Source organism: Aricia agestis, chromosome 11 (genome assembly GCF_905147365.1).
Source record: "Aricia agestis chromosome 11, ilAriAges1.1, whole genome shotgun sequence".
In the NCBI taxonomy this organism is placed as follows: domain Eukaryota; kingdom Metazoa; phylum Arthropoda; class Insecta; order Lepidoptera; family Lycaenidae; genus Aricia; species Aricia agestis.
In genome coordinates this window covers 15978467-15995987 of record NC_056416.1, presented here as the reverse complement: position 1 = coordinate 15995987, position 17521 = coordinate 15978467, and the positions used below count along the sequence as shown (strand labels likewise).

Genomic DNA, 17521 nt, shown 5'->3' with positions numbered 1-17521 from the left:
ATTTTAAGACTAAAATTAGCCCAATCCGTTCAGCCGTTTTCGAGTTTAAGCGTTACTAACAGAATTGAAAATCCATTTATATATATATATAGATAAATCATTAAATAAGCTTTTTATATTCTCAAAATATACGGTTTCTTCTTTTACACTAAGTACTTCAAAACTAGCAAAGCCAGTGTCCAGTGACACTGATACTTAAGGAAATAATTTTAATAGTTAAATTAAATAATTTAACTGTATTTAAATCATTATTATCATAATTAACAGAATTCCAATAAGCCGATTACATTTAAAGAACCTTTGTAAATTAATTCGGTGAAATTCTGCTGTAAATAATAATATAATAATAATAACTGTTGAGTTCTGTAACTGACGCAGTGGAAACATTAGGCTGGATTTATTTATTTATATTATACAGGTTGTTACAAAACTACTTGATAATTTATAATACTTTAGGGTGTGTATGGGTCCCCTATAATGTAGAGGGGTAACATAACTAAGTTATTATCTTTTGGCTGTGTACGTGTTCCTTATAGAGAGTTCACTGTGAAAGTAGCAGCGCTGAAAGACCAATTTTTTCCACTTTTATATGGGCAAGCGCCCCGGCGGCGTGTCGAGTTTCCCCATAAAAATAAGGAATACATAATTTGTTTGTTGTTTAAACTTACTGTGTAGAAAAATAAATATTCTAGCTTTAAGCAAATTTAATCTTTTTACAGCCTCTTCAGTTTTCACCCGAAAAGGGATTTCAGGTGATTTCGACCCTCGAGTTCGTTTGAAGTACAAATTAAGTAGGATTATTGAAATTGTTCCTAATTCGCTTCAGCAATTATCCCCGAGAACAATAACGAGTTTGTTAACACTGCCGCGGTGTGGGGTTCTTTTCGACCCCACGCCGCGGCAGTGTCAACAAACCCTGAATTAATATTTTTTTAATTGAAAATTGACAACTTTTTTAGCGTGTTGTACGAATTTAAATCATACATAATAAGTACTTATTGTGTATGCTATATTTACATGTTGTGTCATAGCTAATAAAAAATAGTAAAAATTCTGAATTAACTTTTTTTTACTTATTGAACATTTTCCGGTGAATACGTACTACAGATAACTACGTACTGAGACAAGAATACGAGTATATACTACAAAAGCTAGTCGTCAAAATACGAGTAGGCGCAGTAGAGGATGAAAAGTACACTAAAATAAATGAGTTCTGTTAGTAAAATAATTACAAGGAAATGTGCATACTAATCTATCTAATATATAAAATTCTCGTGTCACAGTTTTCGTTGCCATACTCCTCCGAAACGGCTTGACGGATTTTGATGAAATTTTGTGAGCATATTGAGTAGGTCTGAGAATCGGCCAACATCTATTTTTCATACCAAAAAAAAAAAATATATATGGCAAAACAACGTTTGCCGGGACAGCTAGTATTACCTATAAATCTATACTAATATTATAAATGCGAAAGTATCTCTGTCTGTCTGTCTGTCTGTCTGTCTCGCTTTCACGCCAAAACTGCTGAACCGATTGCAATGAAATTTTGTACATAGTTATTCTAGAGTCTGAGAAAGGACATAGGCTACATTTTGATGTGGGAAAATATCTTATTTCCATGAAAATATCGATGAAAATTAATTCGCATTGCGAGTGGCCAGCGCTCATCCCGGGGGTCCTGGGTTCGAGTCCCGCAGGCGGAACAAAAAGTTTTCAATGTTCCTGGGTCTTGGATGTGTATTAAAATAATATTTCAAAAATCTTAAATATATTTTATGTATAATATTATAAAAAATCCAGAAATATATCGATGCAATGAATATTTTAGTTCTAATACGATTCAACAGATGGCGTTTTATTTTTTACTTCATTGTAACATAGAACTAATCATACTTATTAGTTGTTATGTTTTTGTTTATAGTTTTTAATACGTTAGAATATTATGTTTAATAATATTATCACTTGGTATAATAATAATCAATCTATCTTATCTTATAGAACTCCTACTGCATTTCTAAGGAGTTTGAGTGTACCGTGTTGGCCTATATTCCATCCAGAAAATATATCAATGCAATCAACATTTTAATTCTAATATATGAAAACAGATGGCGTTTTATTTTTTACTGCATTATTGTAACAGAACTAATCATACCTACTTTATTATATATTATGGTTTTTATTCATAACTATCTGTTGCCCGCGACTTCGTCCGCGTGGACTTTAGTTTATAGCGCGCAGTGTCAACAAAATTTGTGTCAAATTTAAAAACTTTTTAAAACCCTGGTAAGTGGTACCCCTCTTAGGGCCGCGCTACACCGGAATGGCAGCGCTGAAAGTGCTCGCCTCGCCGCTGCCATTCCGGTGTAGCACGGCCCTTAATTAATCAAAATACCCAAAAACAGCTGTGCAGTGTGCACATAATCTATACTAATATTATAAATACGAAAGTATCTCTGTCTGTCTGTCTGTCAGTCTCGCTTTCACGCCAAACGCCAAAACTACCGAACCGATTGTAATGAAATTTTGTATACAGATAGTCTAAAGCCTGAGAAAGGACATAGGCTACTTTTTGACTGGAAAAAAGGGTTGTAAGGGTCGTAAATTTGTTCAAAAAAATCATAATAGATGGCGCCGTGCGTCTTCTACATCGCGCTGACGCTTGCTCAAAAGTCTTTCTATAAGAGGTGGTATCATCTTACATTTAAGTCTCGATTTTTTTCGATTGTTATATCTATTCTACGGTATTAAATAACTCAGTACTTTATCTGTGCAGGCAGTGACGTAACCTTAAGACCAAATTTCACCTACGACTGTTAAAGTTAATGCTCGAATTAGTATCACGTTAGCTGTTTCGTTTTTCATATGAATGAAAGAGAAGACAGGATATTTTAACAAGCTGTTAACACTAACAGACGTTGGTGAAATTGGGGCTAAACCTATCAATGATAAATAGTTTATGGGTAAAGTTGTGTAATTGGGGGGCTAAATATGCTTTAAAATTTGGCATAAAATATAAAGTTTAATATAAAAAATGAAGTACTTATTGTGTGCACACTGCACAGCTGTATTGATTTAAGGGGTACCAGGGTTTTTTTATAAAAGCTTTTGACACTAATTTTGTTGACATCGCGCGCTATAAACTGAAGTCCACGCGGACGAAGTCGCGGGCAACAGCTAGTATTACTATAAATGCGAAAGTGTGTCTGTCCAAGCCGCGGAACCGATTTTGCTGAAATTTGGTATTTGTGGAGGTTTTTATATATATATATATATATATATATATATATATATATATATATATATATATATATATATATATATATATATATATATATATATATATATATATATATATATATATATCCTGACCGATTTCAGCCACAGCGACTTTGGGTCTACGGCTATTGTAAGCGTCGTTCGTGTGCTCGCAGGTGACTGACGTAACCGATTTTTGCACTAAACGTGCGAGAACATTGAGCGCAAGTCAGTACCCCTCCTACATAACGATAGTGTATGGCTACAGGTGGTCGAGCCTTGAGCGCGTCGCGTTTAGCATCTAGCTCGGCCACACGCACTTTCTCATACTCTGACACCTTATTGCTCACGGTCCGCTTCCATAGTGATCGGCCCGCAGCCATTGTCTCCCTGTGCATAGTATAAAAGTATTAAAAATATTTCCGTTGTCTGGTACCTGTAACACAAGTCCTTCAGGTACTTAGCACGGGGCCAGACTGACGTGGTTTGAAGCTATTATTATTATTATATCATTATTATTACTTTACTCCCTCTTTAAGCTATAATTTAGTTAATAATAAACATATAATGACGTTAGTAAACATATTATAAAAGCTAATAGACACATTATCGTGTAACTGTATGCGACTAATAATAGATTACGGGATACGCGCGTAACTGGATTGTGTGCGAGTTTAAAACTAAATTAGTTTACGTCGCTAAAAGCCGCGGTAATGTAACAATCGAATTAATTTTAGCGATGCAACGGAATAAATAAAATGCGGTGCTCGATCGCTCTGTGAAACAATTTAGAGTATGTTATAAGTAATATAATATTATACAGGGTGTAACAAAAACTAGTGATAATACTTTAGGGTGTGTACATGTTCCTTGTAGAGAGTTCACTGTGAAAGTGGCAGCGCTGAAAGACCAACTTTTTTTTTTACTTTTGTATGAGGAAACTCGTGACGCTCGGGCCCTTGCCCATACAAAAGTAAAAAAAAAAGTTGGTCTTTCAGCGCTGCCACTTTCACAGTGAACTCTCTACAAGGAACATGTACACACCCTAAAGTATTATCACTAGTTTTTGTTACACCCTGTATAATATTATATTACTTATAACATATTCTAAATTGTTTCACAGAGCGATCGAGCACCGCATTTTATTTATTCCGTTGCATCGCTAAAATTAATTCGATTGTTACATTACCGCGGCTTTTAGCGACGTAAACTAATTTAGTTTTAAACTCGCACACAATCCAGTTACGCGCGTATCCCGTAATCTATTATTAGTTTTTGTTACACACTGTATAGATAACGCCCGAAGCTCCATTGCTCCAAAATTCATTTATCGCGCGGGTACCGTACATTTTTTCGTGAAAAAGTATCCTATGCACTGACCTCTGTGTATTATAGAGGTCAGTGATACTATGTCTTTTCTCGGGACTCAAAGTACCTCCACAAATACCAAATTTCAGCAAAATCGGTTCGGCGGCTTGGACAGACACACTTTCGCATTTATAGTAATACTAGCTGTTGCCCGCGACTTCGTCCGCGTGGACTTCAGTTTATAGCGCGCGATGTCAACAAAATTAGTGTCAAAAGCTTTTATAAAAAAAACCTGGTTCCCCTTAAATCAATACAGCTGTGCAGTGTGCACACAATAAGTACTTCATTTTTTATATTAAACTTTATATTTTATGCCAAATTTTAAAGCATATTTAGCCCCCCAATTACACAACTTTACCCATAAACTATTTATCATTGATAGGTTTAGCCCCAATTTCACCAACGTCTGTTAGTGTTAACAGCTTGTTAAAATATCCTGTCTTCTCTTTCATTCATATGAAAAACGAAACAGCTAACGTGATAATAATTCGAGCATTAACTTTAACAGTCGTTGGTGAAATTTGGTCTTAAGGTTACGTCACTGCCTGCACAGATAAAGTACTGAGTTATTTAATACCGTAGAATAGATATAACAATCGAAAAAAATCGAGACTTAAATGTAAGATGATACCACCTCTTATAGAAAGACTTTTGAGCAAGCGTCAGCGCGATGTAGAAGACGCACGGCGCCATCTATTATGATTTTTTTGAACAAATTTACGACCCTTACAACCCTTTTTTCCAGTCAAAAAGTAGCCTATGTCCTTTCTCAGGCTTTAGACTATCTGTATACAAAATTTCATTACAATCGGTTCGGTAGTTGACAGAACAAGCCACTTAGTGGAAGTGCGATTCTATGTCGAACATCGAGGCCGATAGCTGTCAATTATTATGGTTATGGGGTATAAAATACCCCATTTAACTTTTTGGGTTATATTATGATACCTATGTAAGTATATTATTATATATATTATTATTATTTATTTATTATTAAAGTTAATTACAACGGGTTACCTCAATTACAATAATTAACTACAATCTTGACTTAAAATTAAAATTAGGTACTATAGTAGTCCGCACCGGCTCCGCCCGTGGTACATACATAGCACTCAGGGACATTTGAGCTATACATTGGTGAAAGAATTTTTGAAATCAGTCCAGTAGTTCCTGAGATTATAGCGTTCAAAGAAACAAACAAACTCTTCAGCTTTATAATATCAGTATTCAGTATATATTTACAAAAAAGTGATTCATGAATCATGGGAAATCTAGTAGGAAACGGATTGGAACATGAAAAACTCGTCATCAAAAAACCCGTTGCCCCAAATCTCACTAGTAAGTTCATCTTGCAAAATATATGAGAATAGTTTTGTATAATGATTAATGGGCTATGGCGTCTTAATTATGTACAAAATGATACAAAGATCCATACTAATATTATAGTAATAATAATATAATCCGAGAGTCCGTTTGTTTGTTACTTTTTCACGCCCAAACCGCTAAGCCGATTATGCTGACATTTGGTATGGGGATACCTTTTTTTTTATATATATAAAAAAGGGGGCAAACGAACAAACGGGTCACCTGATGGAAAGCAACTTCCGTCGCCCATGGACACTCGCAGCATCAGAAGAGCTGCAGGTGCGTTGCCGGCCTTTTGAGAGGGAATAGGGTAATAGGGGAGGGTAGGGATGGGAAGGGAAGGGAATAGGGTAGGGGATAGGGCCTCCGGTAAACTCACTCACTCGGCGAAACACAGCGCAAGCGCTGTTTCACGCCGGTTTTCTGTGAGGACGTGGTGGAAATGGAAATATCAAATGGAATATACTGTTACTGGATACATCAAAGGGAAATTAATTTGCGCATAGTCGCGGGCAACTCTGTATCGATGTCGAGATATAATTATTAATTAACCAAGCCTCAATGAGCTTTTTCAGCAGCTCGTCAGATGTTTGGAACAAGTAATATTCCTCTGAGCATCCTTTGAGTCGCGCCTAATGAGTTACTCGGGAAATGAGATATTCTTTGTGCTTTTAGCGATAGATCGAAATTTTGATTACGCCGATATTGAAATCTCGAAAATCTCCAAGGTTCTCCACGCGTAATTAAAAATGTAGTAGGGTGAACCTGACTAGTGATTAGACAGTACTAGTCATTGGACAGAACACAAAAACACTATATTTATTAAAGTTGCTTTAAAAACTACCTATTTTTCTTAAAAATCATTACTTTAAAAACAGGCAGTTTTTAAAACAACTTTAATAAATATTGTGTTTTTATGCTCTGTCCAATGTACTGGTCATTTACCCTATATTAAATTCCTCACATTTTCCCCAAAGAAGTCTTAGAAATCCTTAAGTTAATTTTGTTTCTTTATAATTCGACCCTGGATTGAAGAAGACACTTTAAAAAGTTAACCAAGGTGTTACAAAAGATAACAGGAGTTCATAACTCGGAGAGACAAACGATTATTATGATTGAACTGGCACGAGGCATGAAGAACCACACGTGTAGCTTTACATCACACAAGTTGATCAGAATTTCGATATCCCCACCAGTCTGCGCCCCTGGTATTTGTACTGGTACACAACACATTATTTCTCTTTGTTTATACTGCACGCGCCGCTGAATGTCCTTTCATCGCTCGCGTCCCGGATAATCGAATTACTATATACTAGGAGATCAAAGGAAGCGCAGTAATAATTTTACCCCCTATTACCATATCTACTATGTATCCATCCATAAACACTTGACAATCCAATTTAATTGTAAAAAAAGTTATGCCCCTTTACACGCGTAACTTTAGAAAGAAAGGTATTTTCAGTTCAAAAATATCCGTTTTTTTCTGTTTATAGGTAGGGACTAGGGATGCGTTGCCAGCGGATTAAGTCCATATGGCTCAGTGGTTCCACCTATTTTTAGTGAGACGAGGGTGAAGAGGGGTTGTATTTATTTAGGTTGATAATGAAATTCCCATAAACTGTTTGAATAACCTTATTTACTACCAGATATTGAAAGTTAACACGTCTTGAGGATTTTCTTTGAGAAAAACTGTAGCTTAACTCTTACAATCTAGTTCTAACGATTTAAAAGTAAAGTTATTTCAAAGTAAAACTACTTTTTTCCGTGGAAATTTATAAACGATACTATTGAAACTCGTTTGAAACTTATCAATGTTGTGCCCGGTTCTATTAAAAGAAAAATATAGACAACACTAGTGCCGGCAGAAATGAAAACCTTCGAACGATACACACAACACACGATAGGTATCTAAATGTAACAAAAAAAAGTGTGGGGTGGTACACTTTAGAGTGTGTAATGTGTATGTCCCCTTCTTTTAATCAAAGGTCCTCTTATATTGAGTTTTATCTGAAAGTAGCAGCACTGAAAGAGTTCATTTTTTGTAATTTGTATGGGCAAGCGCCCCAGCGTCATGAATTTGCCCATACAAAAGTTACTCTTTCAACGCTGCTACTTTTACAGTGATCTCTATTCTCTATATAGGGGACTCATACACATCCTGAAGCAGGGGTCACCAAATGGCGGACCGCGGTCCGCATCCGGACCGGATCGACTAAAATTAGATCCTACATTATATTTCCAAGAATTCAATCTGAGCAAAAACACTATATCTTTAAATTTTCTCGATTAAAAAATTCACAAAGATGCATCTAATTTAATCTAATTTTCACGAATTTTTCATTTATTGCCATAACCGTGCATTGAACTAAGTAAATATTCTAACACATTGTATAAAATTCTATCATTGAGAAACCGACCTACTGGATTTTTAAAATGTTGTATATTTATCGAGTTATTGAGAAAAAACTAATTTGGCGATGAATCCGCGTCGTCCTTTTTCACCTGGCATATGAAAGACGGGCGTGAGTGTGAAGAGAGAAGGACGATGTTTGATTTTTTGGGTTAGTCGCCCTCTTAAAACGGACCCGGAGCGAAATTAATTAGTCACCCCTGTCCTAAAGTATTATAAATTTATATTGTTACACCCTGTATAATATAATAACCAGAATAAGTTACCATTTCCCTCTTTGGTCTTAGTTTCAAATTTCCATGCCATGAAAATAATAAATTCGTGGCGATGTCACCCATTATACTGTGGTATAATCGAAGTCACTTTGTACTGTATGATCTATGCGAGGGAATATGGAACATGACGTGGGACTAGGGTTGCCAAAACGCCAAAAAGCCGGATAAACAGTTAGCCGGAGTTATGGTTTAGACGAACTTTTATAAAACGCAGCCTTTAGGTGTAATTAGTAATATAACACAGATTACTAAATTATTACTACGTTAGGCTGCGTTTCCACCAGAGATGTGCTCCGAGGAATGTGTTTTTGAGAACTTTTCGCCATCGTCCCACGCGAAAAATATACCATCCTCACCACCTTGATGAGTAACAGTCTTCCACTGTGCGTTTCTCGCGTAACTTCCTGCAGCGCACTGTAAAACTCTGGAACGAACTGTCACCAGCAGTATTTCCGGATCTATACAACCTGCAAACCTTCAAGAAGAGCCCTCTTAAAAGGCCGGCAACGCACCTGCAGCTCTTCTGATGTTGCGAGTGTCCATGGGCGACGGTAGTTGCTCGTTTGCCTCCTTATTTCATTTTAAAAAATCAATAGAATCGCTTCATTGACGTGAGCTTGCCGTGACCTCGCTCAGCGCGGCGATTCTATTGGATATTAAAAACACATCTCTGGTGGAAACGCAGGCTAACTAACATCCTAACTTTCAACACACACAGATTACTAAATAGTTGTATATCAATAGGCTCCACAACGCGCGCACAAATTATCTGCACAATAAAAAGAAAAAAAAAAATGATTTGGATTTTCATATTAAAATACTGATGCAGAGCTCTACAAAAAGCCGGACTACCTTCAATTTTATTCTGACACGCCATCAAAAAGCCTGACCTTATGCAACTTTATCCGGACCTCTAGCCATTGTGGCAGCGTGTGAAATACAGAAGCCTTTAATGTTAGCCGGACGCGCCATCGAAAAGCCTGACTCTCCGGTTTTATCCGGACCAGTGGCAGCCCTATGTCATGTCGGAATCGCCCTGTAGGGACAGGGAAGTGTTGTAGGGTCTAGGGTACAATCGTATCTGCCCCACGTACTGGGGTCGCATACACAATGAACTGAAATTAACTGCTCGCACGATTTGTTTATTTTAACAAGTTTTTAACGTTTTATGGAAAACGCGTTAATGTTTTTCCTACGTGGACTTTTAACTTACCCGCTCATACATTTTACTGTAATTTTTTGACACAAGAGTTAATATTATAGTTACTCCTTTCCCGGGACTTAAGATATCTCTATGCCAAGTTTTTATCTAAATCGGCTCAGTGAATGTGAACCGAACACAGACAAAGATGACAGAGACACTGTCGGATAAAATGACAGACAGACGCACTTTCGCCTTTATACAGGGTGTAACAAAACTAAGTGGTAATTTTTAGGGTTTTTTTCATCAGAATAATGTACATATTAATATGGGATTGCTCAGAATATGTCATATTCTTAGTATTTGTAACGACGTATATCTATTGCTTTTAACCATAGAACAAAGTAACAAGCCACATTTCAATGAAACCAATGCTAATTTTATTATTCCGATAATATTATACAATGATTATATTTACCGAAGCTACGCTACGCTACCCATACACACCCTTAGTATTATCACTTAGTTATGTTACGCCCTGTTTAATTTTAATCGTATACACGAAAGCTACGCATGTGCTACGCGTTCAAACGGCGTAGCACATGCGTAGCGTAGCTATATTATTCTGATGAAAAAAAACCCAAAGAGACCAATTCTTGCTTTTTTCGACGTTGGCGTTGAAGTTCGCCATATTTAGCTACCGCCCCCTATAAACTACAAAACAACGTTTCTAACGATGGCAAGCTTATATCGTGGTCTGTGACGCAAATCCCGTGATATTAATTTCAGGAGAAGCTACCAGGATATCATAGGTTCCAGCGATCAAATCGCACTGCCGACTCAGCGGTCGCTTTGTTCCCCCGGATCTGTCCAGAATCCGAATCCGTATCCTCGATACGACGCATTAACAATTAATTCACTCTGTCCGCTCGAACGTTCCCTTTTGTCCGTTCGTCCTATATTATATAATAATATGTATATTAATTACATCATAGAATATGTTATTGTGATCAACAAGATGACATAGTAAAAACTATTTCAAACCTATCGGCAGTTAACATTTTCAAGGTCTACGTCTTGTCTCTGTCCGGCACATTGGAAAGTCACATGACTGATGAGTGATGACAGACAGAGGACCTTCAATAAATATTCATATTAGTGAGACGGTAAGGATTCAAGGTCGATTTACCAAACCCACGCAACTTGATACCTTTATCCTAAAGAGTACTCTGATTTTTATTTCAGACTAAATTATATCTAAAATCTAAATAGAATCCATATTTAGCGAGTTTGGGAATAACTTGGTACATGTAAAGGAACATGAAACGGCGTGTTTAACATTTCTTTTGATGTTTGAAATACGACTCCCTAATTTTCGAGATAGGAGTGCCTTCAAAATTGAGTTGAACGGAAAATTAAGTTTGATTCCAAAATACGACACGGCGTTCCCCGTCATGTGTTTTAGGATCGTGGCATTTCGGATAGCTCACTGCGACTTCGTTGGGCAAAATTTGAGTAAAATACTGTCAATAAAGTACTTACTTTGTTGACAGTATTTTACTCAAGTACTTACTTTAAATATAAAAATATAAATTTTACATCCTAAATAAAAGTTATAATCTTAATATTATAACTTTTAAAAATAGTTATAATCTTATTATAACTTTTATTTAGGATGGAATTATAATTTTTCTGAGGAACTAAAATACTTATTTTAACATCTTACTTTACTTTAAAGTAACAGACATACATAGAAAAAAATAATCGGCCAAGTGCGAGTCGGACTCGCGCACGTAGGGTTCCGTACCATTATAGAGCAAAATTAGGCCAAAATTGTATTTTTTGTATGGGAGCCCCCCTCAATTTTTTATTTTATTTTAATATTATTATTAAATATTAAAGAACACATAAAACTAAGAACTTTGACAAAAATTCAAGTACCTACCTGTTGCCATTATTGATATAGAGCAAAAAAGGCCAAAAAAATCACGTTTGTTGTATGGGAGCCCCCCTTAAATATTAATTTTATTTTGTTTTTAGTATTTTTTGTTATGGCGGCAACAGATATACACAATCTGTGAAGATTTCAGAAGTCTAGCTAAAGCGGTTCTTGAGTTACAGCCTGGAGACAGACGGACAGACATCGAAATCTCAGTAATAGGGTCCCGTTTTTACCCTTTGGGTACGGAACCCTAATATACGTTATTTAGATGCAACATGTAATTATTGTTAAAAAGAGAAAAAATCAAATACCTACACTAATTGGAGGAAAGAATTTTGCCTTCCTCCTTTTTTGCATTTTTTTATACGATACGATAAGCAAGGACGAAATAGGAAAGGCAGATACGGTTAAAATATTTTTATTACATATTCTTTGAATACGGCGGTACGCAATAAAATTTTATATTCCAAGTAAAACAGAGGGAAAGGGAATAAAATAGCTTAGTTAACGTTATAAGTTACATGTGTGAAGGGCCTAAATACACAACTGGGTTTTGGTTAGCGCAAACGGACTACAAAAGACTATTTCGAGGACGCGTTTTTGATGGCTGCATCTTTGTTGCATTGACGCTGGGTCTTACCGCCGTACTCGTTCGTACTTTTTTACGTACTTTGCAAATCAAGTTTGCAGACAAGTTTGACAGATAATGTATGGGGCTTATGTCAAAATTTAAAATTATTACATTCAAGTAATAAAATATGTTCCACTCTGAGTGCGGCAGTTAATCTTTTTTCACGTATTAGTTTCAAATTTCAATACGTAAGATAGACATACATATAATTGAGAACTGATAAGTCAGCGAAATCAAGTAAAAGCAACTTGTTATTCATTTCCAGACGTTTTTCTACGCCCTACGGTAAAAACATTGAGATGATATTGTATAATATTTCATAAGGCAAAGGTCTATCGCTACACGTGTACGGTAAAACAATATTCAATACAGAGTTATTATAGAAAATTGAAAAATATCCACGACCGAACATAGAAGCACATTTTTTCCTGTTAAAAGCAGACGCTACTACAAGTTACACCCCCTGTCGCGATAACAAGTATCTCGTCTGCGCAAAACCTAAAGCACACAGTTCCTTTACTTTTACAGTTAGTTCAGTAACGTTTGTGGGATCTTTTATTTGTGTTCTGTTTAGTTTTTACGTTACTTTTTCTAACATAAATTACCATTGGGATTGCCAAATATTTTTATGTTTGCTCTCGTAAAACATCTTTATCGTTCCTTTACCTTGCCTGTACTTTTCTCGATGATAATAATGAAAGGTTTCTACGTTTAGAACAGGACAGCAGAAATATGGTAGAGTTATACAACAATGCTATTTAAAGCCCGTCTCTCGCTGTATAATCATCAAAGGCGTTTCCGCATGAGTAAAACGTCGTTTTTCGTAGCGAGAAACGTTTAGTTAATATTCTTATTTCCGCTGTGTCCCTGGTACCTTTGTCTACCTCCATGCCTGTGAATGACATGACGAATATGAATTGTATGACCATGACGTGATAATAAGAAAGTCCGTAGAGTGGACAATAAACAATATTCATAATTTTCCTGTTTTTGTTTTGAACACTATATTTTTATGATGTATTTTTATAGCGCAAAAAGCAGAAAGCGGTCAAAAGTACGGCAGCGTGAAGCAATTTAAATCCGTACTCCAAAAAGGCGGTCTGACAGGCACAAAATTACTTTTAAAGTCAACTTTTTCAGACGTGTATTTATTTGGTAAGCCTTTAATAATCGAGTTTCAAAAGTTAGTTGTTATAAGGGCAGTATTTTGTATAATGATGAGTTCGTACTATGGTCTCTGACTCAAAAGACTCAAGCAGGATACGAACAAAAGCAAATTAATTTTATAATTTTTATTTGTAAAAGTTTGTGTAAGTTTTACGCAAAAAGTTTTGCACGCAGAAATTATGTGGTAAGTGGTTATCAAGCTTATATTGGCGTGGGTGGAGGAAAACTTTTTAGAAGTAAATTACTTATCATAATATTTTCAAGATAGACTGCTGACTGCCTATTTTAGGTAGAGCAAAAAAAATCAATTGATGAGTTAAATTTTTTCGCCAAAAAATGACTGCTCATTCTGCAGCCTGCGGGGGATTGGAGATTTCCACCGCATATATGTAAGACTTGTATTTAAACTTGCTTCTTCAACAGCACCAGCCTTGCCACAGAACATCAAGACATCCACGACTAACTCTAACCCAATCATTGAAGGACACGTACAATTATATCTAGTATCTATTCTCAACCTAAACCTAGTCTGAATTCTGAAAGACTTGCTTGTTTGTTCCCCTCCTCATTAAACATCAGACAAAAAATACTTCAACCGGTCACCACTAATCAGCTTGAGCATTTGATTCAGTGGAAAGCCAGTGTAAATTAATCTACGTCAATCTTCTAAATAGGCCATGTCATCGCTTTTTACTTGTTACATTTTAAACAAAATTTCATACTCCGTAAATTCTCCCCTGGGGCCACTGTCAACTATTATTCTCCCGGGTCTATTTCAGGAGTTTGTTACATTTTTGACATGTCCTATGTTTGGGAAATTCTTCTCATGTGTGCAATAGATATTTCTTACATTGGTTATGTAACATATAAAGCTGAAAAATATTATATAATGCTACGAATAATAAAAACTATATTATTCGTAGATGTGGTCAAAAATTATTTAAACTCTCCAGGCTCGGTCACATTCCATGTTATTATAACGGTGACAGGTATTGTTATTATACTTTCTTTTATATGTACACTGTACAGGTATACTGTTATTATAATTATTTCAGTTTCAGGTATCTGAAAGGGGTCTGTCCATCTTCTCGGGGATCACGAGCAAGTTTGTTAATTAAACACAAAATGAAGTGAACCGATACAATATTAATTATTCGGTCGACGAGTTTTGTAGTTCAACTTTATAATTGTTAACTTTTAGCTAACGGGCCGTTATTGTTAGATTAAATACATTGGAAATAGCAACATTGTAAAAACATGGGAGAGAATACCCAGGTGGGAATTAAGATATTGCTTATATCTGAAAGCTTGTACTGATGTATATTTTGTATGTCTCTTACATCTAAAGGTGCCCATACACGGGACAATTTGTCGTTTCGATCGATCGTCAAGAAAATCGTCCAATCGATCTTTTGAACGTAAAATCGTTTGCGATATTGCTACACACGTACAATTTGTCGTTCGATTTTAACATCGAGGAGATAAATCGTTACGATAATTGTCCCGTGTATGGCTACCTTAAAAGCTTGTATATAGATACCGTACCGTACCGATATACAAATGTATATTATGTACAAATGGATTAACTATGTCTCAACTTTTTGAGTATGTTCACTGTTCAGATCACAAGCGCTGCGCGTTTCAATAGCGCGCGTTTACAACTATCTACACACATTTTATCCAGGCTCTACGCATGCTAACGCGCGTTTTTTACGAGAAATTAAATTAAGAAATTTAAAAAAACCCCCGCCAAACAACTTTAAAAAGTAATGAAATAATATTTACTGCCTTTAAGTTCAAATAATTCCTAACTTGTGTAAAGTAATATTTTAGTCCATAATTGTTGTCACGGTGTGTCGGGGGACCGCCAAGTAAACTACAACCTACAACCGCCAAGTCGCTGATTATCTCCATTCAGTTCGCTGTGAACTGATCCTTAAATTACTATAATGTTATGTGAAATCAAACATCTACATTAGCGGTCCCCCGACACACCGTGACAACAATTATGGACTAAAATATTACTTCACACAAGTTAGGAATTATTTGAACTTAAAGGCAGTAAATATTATTTCATTACTTTTTAAAGGTGTTTGGCGGGGGTTTTTTTTAATTTCTTAATTTAATTTTATTTCATACTTTTTAAACTTGTGTTGGTAATAGTGCAGAATAATTCCTATCAACAATCATATTCTCATGATTACCATCTATCAATGTCCTTTTCGATGAGGCCGTTAATATGAGTCCAAACTGTCCAAACATGAAACCCTCATACGAAGCTCGGTTCCTATAGAATCCAGGGGATGCTGCAGCAGCAGCATCCCCTTACTGGTTGTCGCAATTAAAATGAGCCCAAACACGAAACCTCTGCTCTAAGTTGGCGAGGAGTTGGATATCCTATTGATTACCAGCTGATGCTGCAGCACCAGGTCAACTTTCCATTAATATGTGTATACGTATATTGTATATTCACAAATTTCACGAACTAGAATGAAATAAAAAACCAATCAAACGACTACAAGTTGCTAACGGCCTTTCATGAACCAGATAAACCCTGATTGTCCAGCACTGAGCAGGCTGATGATGATGAATTATAGCTAAGAACACTCTCGGTCATGTCAGCTTTCAAACAAAAAAAACTAGATCAAAATCGGTCCATCCGTTTGGATGCTGCGATGCCACGGACAGATACACACACAGACAAACAGACAGACAGACAGACAGACACGTCAAACTTATAACACCCCTCTTTTTTGTCGGGGGTTAAAAATATGTAGCTGTAAACGCTAGCCTAGCCATCAAAACGCGCATTTAGTGCTTGTCGTATTCTGAACGGCCAGCATAGGTAGTTTCGTGGGAATTTGTTTATTACTTTTTACTGACAAGGGCCTTCATCTTCTCCACATCAGCAAAGATTATATACGTACAAGCATTGTCGCCCGAACAAACTGTCGGTGAGTCCGGTAGGTACAAATCCCACAATCACTCTCTTTTATTCGATTACCGGGATTGGGACCGCAAAATCAATGAGCTAAAATGCTTAGCTGATTTCCGAAAAAGGGCCGTTCAGGGATAAGATGCGAAGGACCCTATTACTGCGAAAAGGGACGGGCCCTAAGTTCCACAATTTATATTAACAGGACGAGATTCTAAGGAGTTCGTAATAAAGTTGAATGATTAATGAAGACTACAAAGTTTTTGTACTTTTTATTGCATTTTGTCCTTAAAGTCAATATTGAAGTGATGGTTGTGGTAAAAAACTTTTAGGCGAATTTGCCAAGCAGAAATTAACTAGGTACCATACGGCTAAAGAAACTCTACGGAAGGAAATGCTGAGTTTTTAACCCTGAATGTATAAAGAAATTGATTCCATTCATCCAATCGTGAGAAATTGATCCATCTGGTGCTTCGATCACTAATATACAAGATACACAGTCCCATACAAAACCTCTCGAAAATCTGTCGCCGAGTAAAAGTGTTTAAAAAAGTATACATTTATCTAAAATCAACCTTAATAATAGTTATTAAAGATCTTTTTATAAAACAATGTACAATGTGTGTTTACAAAGCAATAAATTTTTACGAACGACGCACGCTTCAAACTAAATTCAACCATCCGCGTATACTCGTATGTCTTAAAGTTTAAATTATTACAATTCCAAAAAAGCACTTCAATAATTTTACGGCCGCACTTCGCCGCTGGAACAAGGTGAAGTGAAGTATGAGCGGAGTCGAACTGTTCAACATTTTTTTGTTGATTGTAATAATTTTAATAGTCCATTTTTTAATTTTTCCAAAGTTTAATGTATAAAGTGTGGAGTAATTATTTTTACTTGTAATATTATGTTGTTCTAATATGTTTAATCTTATAGTTAACTAAAATATACGTGTATACATTGAATATAAATGCTTAGAACATACAACGCTCGCTAAAGTCGGCTTGAAAAATTGTTCGCATCTTTGCCGTGCT

At 36.0% G+C, this 17521-nt stretch overlaps 1 protein-coding gene across 1 annotated transcript in view; it reads right to left on the bottom strand.

Annotated features, from left to right (window-relative positions):
* LOC121731478 (ras-related protein Rab-37) overlaps positions 1–17521 on the bottom strand; it is a 75899-nt gene that overhangs the window by 24404 nt on the left and 33974 nt on the right. The window lies entirely within an intron of this gene.